Source organism: Gekko japonicus, unplaced genomic scaffold, assembly GCF_001447785.1.
Source record: "Gekko japonicus isolate JY-2015 unplaced genomic scaffold, Gekko_japonicus_V1.1 scaffold881, whole genome shotgun sequence".
Classification (NCBI taxonomy): domain Eukaryota; kingdom Metazoa; phylum Chordata; class Lepidosauria; order Squamata; family Gekkonidae; genus Gekko; species Gekko japonicus.
The window spans coordinates 595,269-600,854 of record NW_015168675.1 but is presented as its reverse complement, the minus strand read 5'-3'; positions in this window follow the sequence as shown (position 1 = coordinate 600,854).

The window sequence follows — 5,586 nt, the reverse complement described above, 5'->3', positions numbered from 1 at the left end:
AAGCATCTGAGGAACTGTTCCACCACCTGATTAACATGCTCGGTTTGGCTGTCAGTCTCTGGGTGGTAGGTGCTGTTGAGGCCCTGTTCAATGCTCAGTACCTGCATAAGTTCCTTCCAAAACTTAGCATCAAACTGACTTCCGTGGTCCGATATTATCTTGGTAGGCATTGAGTGCAGTTTCACCACATGCTGCATAAACATCTTGGCAAGGGTCTTTGCACAAGGCAGTTATTTGAACAGGATGAAATGGGCTTGCTTAGAGAACACGTCTACCACCACCCAGATTACCGTTTCCCCTTTACTAGGGGGCAAGTCAGTAATAAAGTCCATGGAAAGTCCTGGCTGCGAGTGACGACAACCCCTCCCAACTGAGAGGGCATAAACATAGAGTCCACTGTCTCCTCCCTCTGACTGGCATGTTGGGGGAGGTGGGATAAGGCATCCACTAGGAAGTTTGCTTTCCCTGGAAATTGCTGGAGAGTGAAGCGGGATTTCGAGAAGAACTCCGCCCACCGAAGCTGCTTAGCGTTTAGGCTGCAAGGGGTGTGTAATGCCTCTAAGTTCTTGTGATCAGTCCACACCTCAAAAGGTACCCGTGCCCCCTCCAGCTGATGCCTCCAAGTAATTAATGCAAGCCCAATAGCAGCCGCCTCTTTATCCCAAACCACTTTAAACTTTTTGGAGACGTAGGCAAGCGGGTGGAGCTTCCCATCTGCCCCTTCTTGCAGGATGCCCCCCCCATTGCCACGTCAGAGGCATCGACCTGTACAATAAATTTCTTCATCTCATCGGGATGGCTTAAAATGGGCTCAGATGTGAACAGTGATTTCAACTTAGCAAACGCTTCCTGACATTCAGCTGTCAATTCCAGCCATGCCTCAGGCTTCGTGCTGTCCAGTCCCTTCCCTTTAGTCTTAAGCAAGTCTGTGAGGGGCAAGCTCACTTGGGCAAAGTTTGAGATGAAGGTTCTATAGAAATTCACAAATCCTAAGAAAGATTAGTGTTGGCGTCGGGTTCAAGGGGCCTCCCACCCCAGCACATCTGCAACTTTGTGAGGATCCATCTCCAACCCCCGGGGAGATATACGGTAGCCCAGGAAATCAACTTGGGTCTTGTGGAACTCACACTTCGACAGTTTAGCAAACAGTTTATGGTCATAGAGGGTTTGTAAAACTTCCCTCACCAACTTCACATGCGACTCTTTATCACGGGAATACAGTAAGATATCATCTAGATAAACTAGTGTCCCCTTGAGGAGGTGCTTGTGCAACACTTCATTTATTAACTTCATGAACACCCCGGGGGCCCCCTGTAACCCAAACAGCATCACCAGATATTCAAATTGGCCCAACGGGGTATTGAAGGCAGTCTTGGGCTCATCCCCTTCTCGGATGTGCACTCGGAAGTGAAGATTTTCCCCTTGGCAGCCTCCATCAAGAGGTCTTTAATCAAAGGCAGAGGATAGGCATTCGTGGTTGACCCCGTCTTTCTTTTTCCAGATGAGAATGGGTGCAGCGAAGGGAGAGGAGGCTGGGCGGATGAAACCCCATGCCAAGTTTTTATCAATGAACTTCCTTAACTCCTCATTCTCTGAGGGGCTCATGGAGTACAGTTTCCCTTTGGGTAGCTTGTGCCCCAGCAATATCTCAATGGCACAGTCAGTATTATGATGAGGGGGGAGTTCATTGGCCTTCTCTTCGAACACCTTGGCCAAGTCTCTGTACTCTGCAGGGATGGAATCTAATTCCTCTTTAGCCAGGCAGGCTACAAGTTCCCAGGGAGGCAGGAAGGTGAAGCATCAAGGTCAGGCAACCAGATAAGGCACAGTGAGAAAGTGCAAGTTAACATTCCAGGACAATATGATGTTCACTTTACAGACTCCCTTCCCCCACCACCAACCATGGCAGCATAGCTGACATTTGTCTGCATATCTGAGGTTGTTGATGTTTTTCCCGGCAATCTTAATTCTGGCTTGTGATTCATCCAGGCCGGCATTTCACATGATGTACTCTGCATATAAATTAAATAAGCAGGGTGACAATATACATCTTTGTTGTACTCCTTTTCCTATGCTAAGCCAATCAGTTGTTCCATATCCGGTTCTAACTGTCACTTCTTGACCCTTATACAGGTTTCTCAGGAGACACATGAGGTGGTCTGGTACTCCCATCTCTTTAAGGACTTGCCACAGTTTATTGTGATCCACACAGTCAAAGAAGAGAAGAAGAGAAGAGATTGGATTTATACCCCGCCCTTCACTACCCGAAGGTGTATACCCCGCCCTTCACTAACCCTTCCCCTTCCCACAACAGACACCCTGTGAGGTAGGTAGGGCTGAGAGAGCTCTTGACAGAAACTGCTCTTTTTCAAGAACAGCTCTTATCAGAACTACGGCTTGCCCAAGGTCATCCAGCCAGGTGCAAGTGGAGGAGTGGGGAATCAAAACCGGTTTTCCCAGATTAGAGTCTGTCCACTTAACCACTACACCAAACTGGCTCTCAAAGGCTTTATTGTAGTCAATGAAGCAGAAGTAGATGTTTTCCTGGTACTCCCTTGCTTTCTCCATAATCCAGCAAATGTTAGCAATTTGATCTCTAGTTCCTCTACCTCTTTGAAACCCAGCTTGCAGTTCTGGCAGTTCTCGATCCACATACTGCTGATGCCTAGCTTGTAGGACCTAGAGCATGACCTTGCTAGTGTGTGAAATGAGTGCAATTGTGCAATAGTTTGAAGATTCCTTGGCATTGCCCTTCTTTGGGATTGCAATGTAAACTGACCTTTTCCAATCCTGTGGCCACTGTTGTGTTTTCCAAATTTGCTGGTATATTGAGTGCAGCACTTTAACATCATCATCTTTTAAGACTTTAAATAGCTCAGCTGAGATACCATCTGTAATGATTCCTTGTTTTATATGTGTGTGTGTGTCTTTAAAAGTTTGGTTGCCTGGCTGTGTGATAGAATAGAGTGGTTGAAGAGACAAGAGTGGTGTGATTGGTGATTGACAGAGGGGGGGGGGTTGGAAGTGGTTCTGAGTGGATGAATATGTCTGTCAGGAGTGACAGTTACAGGTTTGACAGTTGATAAAGACAGTTGATAAGTTGGTTCTGAAGTCTGGGAGAGAAGCAGTCTTGTGTGTGATATAGGAGTTAGTTCTGTGTATGTAAAAAAGTTGAATGTATATGAAACAGTAAAGTAAAGTTTAAGAGAACAGAAATTATATGCAAGTCTGAGTGACAGACTGGAGAGAACCAAGGGTTAAAGGGTTACAAAGTTACCTGATAAATCCCTGTAGAGGAAGGGAGTAGAGCTTGTGTGAGACCCCAAACAATTTATCAGAATATTCACATTACCAGTTACTTTGTTATACCTTTTTATTTATGAAGTATTTCAATAAATCTACTTTTATTTAAGCATACCAGCTGAAAGGAATCCTTCCTCAGAAACACTTAGTACCTTGAAAAGCCTTAAACTCGACCTACCTACCCAGTAATAGAAACAGTATAGTATAAAGGTTTGGAAAGCCTTAAATTTCCTTGTGGCAGCTGGATATCCCCAATAGAACAAAATAAAAAGAACACTTTTAAAGTGAAACCAGGCCTCCCCAGATAAGGGGTCATCACACCATCACCTCCGCTAGCTTTGTTGTTTGTAATGCTTTCTAAGGTCCGTTTGACTTCACAGTCCAGGATGTCTGGCTTGAGGTCAGTGATCACACCATTGTGGTTGTCAAGGACATTGAAGTCCTTCTTGTATAGTTCTTCTGTGTATTCTTGCCACCTTTTCCTAATCTCTTCTGCTTCTGTTAGGTCTCTACCATTATTGTCCTTTATCATGGCCAGCTTTGCATGAAACATTTCCTTGATTTCTCCAATTTTCTTGAAGAGATCTCTAGTCCTTCCTATTCTATTGTTTTCCTCTATGATTTTGCATTGTTCATTCAGGAAAGCCTCCTTATCTCTCCTTGCTGTTCTCTGGAAATCTGCATTCAGTTGGGTAAATCTTGAAGAGATGTCTAGTCCTTCCTATTCTATTGTTTTCCTCTATGATTTTGCATTGTTCATTCAGGAAAGCCTCCTTATCTCTCCTTGCTGTTCTCTGGAAATCTGCATTCAGTTGGGTAAATCTTGAAGAGATGTCTAGTCCTTCCTATTCTATTGTTTTCCTCTATGATTTTGCATTGTTCATTCAGGAAAGCCTCCTTATCTCTCCTTGCTGTTCTCTGGAAATCTGCATTCAGTTGGGTAAATCTGCATTCAGTTGGGTAAATCTTGAAGAGATGTCTAGTCCTTCCTATTCTATTGTTTTCCTCTATGATTTTGCATTGTTCATTCAGGAAAGCCTCCTTATCTCTCCTTGCTGTTCTCTGGAAATCTGCATTCAGTTGGGTAAATCTTTCCTTTTCACCTTTACCTTTTGCTTTCCTTCTTTCCTCAGCTATTTGTAAAGCTTCATCAGACAGCCACTTTGCTTTCTTGCATTTCTTTTTCTGTGGGATGGTGGTGATTGCTGCCTCTTGTACAATGTCACGAACCTCCATCCATAGTTCTTCAGGCACTCTGTCTATCAAATCTAGTCCCTTAAATCTATTCTTCACCTTGACTGTATATCCATCAGGGATGTGATCGACACAATGAACATGAAATTGAGCCAACTTCAGAGGACAGCGGAAGACAGGAGGGCCTGGCGGGAGCTGGTCCATGGGGTCGCAAAGAGTCGGACTCGACTGTGCGACTGAACAACAACAACAAGACTGAATAACATGTCACTGTGAATAGCATAAATATTGCTACACAGTTAAAGTAAGAACTTCATAATCATGCCTTTTCATAATGCCCCACCAAATGCCCTAAAGTCAAGTAACTGAAACTTAAAATAATGCAGCTAGCATACACATCTCTTAGCAGTGCTATTTCTTGGTTCTGGGGTCCTGTCATGATCTGTGCAGGACTGGGAGCAAGGCCTAGTGCAGCCTGGTCCCAGGAGAGACCTGTTGGCAGTAGAAAGCAGACAGCCTACAGTCGCCATAAGGCTTAGCAACGGTTGTAGCCAATCAGTTTCCAGAGATTCTGACTTAAGCTGTTAACTGAGAAAAACTGTGTTCTTTTGCTCTTCTGCGGTCTTGTCTCACAGAGGGGACAGTCTGGTCTGAGGAGAAAGATCCCAGCAGGAGTCCTGGTATAAGAGGGCTGTGGGCCTTGAAGTAGTAACCAGTTAAGTGAACTAGGTAGTCATGTTACATTCTGTTTATTTTGCCTTTTGAACATTGTTACATCTTTTAAAGCCCCTTGTCTTGTGTTCCTTGCCCCAGTACTGTGTTAATAAACCATTTTGTTTAAGTGTTCTCTGCCTGGTCATCACGACTATATTTCTTGGCTTAAAAGGGGCTTGGGAGGGTACTCTGGGCCTTCTCATGGGACCTGAAGTACAGAGTGGAGTCAGCAGCGGAAGGTGGCGACACCCTGGGGTCATGACAGGGCCCCTCAGCACCCCTGCTTCTGCAAGCTCCACACCTGCCTGTGTGTCCTTCTTTCACTTACAAGGCCTCCACTGTCATCTCCAGTTGTCTGCACCCCCCTGCACACTC